The sequence below is a fragment of the Rhagoletis zephyria genome, unplaced genomic scaffold, assembly GCF_001687245.7.
Source record: "Rhagoletis zephyria isolate East Lansing unplaced genomic scaffold, Rhagoletis_zephyria_1.1 Rzeph_scaffold_01342, whole genome shotgun sequence".
NCBI lineage: Eukaryota > Metazoa > Arthropoda > Insecta > Diptera > Tephritidae > Rhagoletis > Rhagoletis zephyria.
In genome coordinates, this window is record NW_016158426.1 from 67,659 (window position 1) to 69,403 (window position 1,745).

The following is a 1,745-nucleotide window of genomic DNA, read 5'->3' on the forward strand; positions in this document are numbered from 1 at the left end:
GCAATCCGTATTTTGCTTTCGTCAATTCAATTAAATTTGCTGCTTTATCAACCTACCCCAACTTTTTCGCTTTCAAATATTTACACGCATCTAATTTTGGCTGTGTCGATTGCATCATTTCAATGGAAATCCATGCCGCACTGGGTCAATAATTCATGTGGTGCGAGGCAGAAGCTTTAATAAGCAACACTATACTAATTTATTTGAATAAATATATAGGGATTGTAAATGTAATTAGTGCATCATTAGCGGCTAGCTAAAGTGTAGCGGAACTTGGCTAGAGCTAATAAATGAGCGTCGAAAAATTTATTACACAACACCAAATTGAACGCGCATTTTGTGAAAGTACGACATTGAGATAAGCAGCTGTTTATGTAATATTGTTGAAGTAGTCAAGACTTTTAGGTTTTAAAGGTATTTGTTTACGCAGAAATGAATTTACTTAGTTTCTTACAATTAGTCACGTTCACTTCTAAACCAGCTATTAAAATTAATTTAAACGTCTAACTGCAAAAAAAAATGTCAACAAAAAATTAAGTATTTTTCTCTCAATACTAATAATCTCAATAGCTGTCTGCCACGAATGGCGGTCATTGATTTCTTTATGTCCCCTGTCTGCATATTTTTGTACAATTATTTATATTGGCGGCTACACGTTTTAACTTTAGTTTGATGTCTTATCAGGTTGAGTACATTTTAGTTTGCCTACTTGTCACTAAAATTGTTTGCCGTCTGCAAAAAAAAATAAAATAAAGCATACATAGATAAAAAATATATAACTCTGTTGTCGTCAGCAAACAAACGGCTCTTTGTTGTTTGAGTGCAGCAACTAATAGGTAGAGGCCTGTCCGTGCGAATAATTAATTTGACTATGTCACGAAAAAAATTAGTGAACNAAAAGGTATTTGCTTACGCAGAAATAAATTTACTTAGTTTCCTACAATTAGTCACGTTCACTTCTAAACCAGCTATTAAAATTAATTTAAACGTCTAACTGCAAAAAAAAAAATCAACAAAAAATTAAGTATTTTTCTCTCAATACTAATAATCTCAATAGCTGTCTGCCACGAATGGCGGTCATTGATTTCTTTATGTCCCCTGTCTGCATATTTTTGTACAATTATTTATATTGGCGGCTACACGTTTTAACTTTAGTTTGATGTCTTATCAGGTTGAGTACATTTTAGTTTGCCTACTTGTCACTAAAATTGTTTGCCGTCTGCAAAAAAAAAATAAAATAAAGCATACATAGATAAAAAATATATAACTCTGTTGTCGTCAGCAAACAAACGGCTCTTTGTTGTTTGAGTGCAGCAACTAATAGGTAGAGGCCTGTCCGTGCGAATAATTAATTTGACTATGTCACGAAAAAAATTAGTGAACACATGACTACCATTTGACACTTGCGTGGGCGGCTAGCCATTTACACCAATATGTACATACAAGTTTTTCCCTGTTCTTTGTTCGTATAACTTTGCCAACTGCCACTCTCATTTGTGAGTTTTCGCCAATTGTTCACACCATGTATGGGTTCACACCATCCAGCACTGGGAGGGTGGCACACTTAGGCCGCCATGAGACCATTGTGATACCGTATTAGAGGCACCCGACATACCCCCTTTTCATAGAAATGAAACCAATACGTGGTTCTGGTGAAGAAATTAGTGATGGAACGAATGTCTACGGGTCTTTGCCAATGTGGGACAGTAACATACATACATACACTACCGCAGATGTCGTTTGAC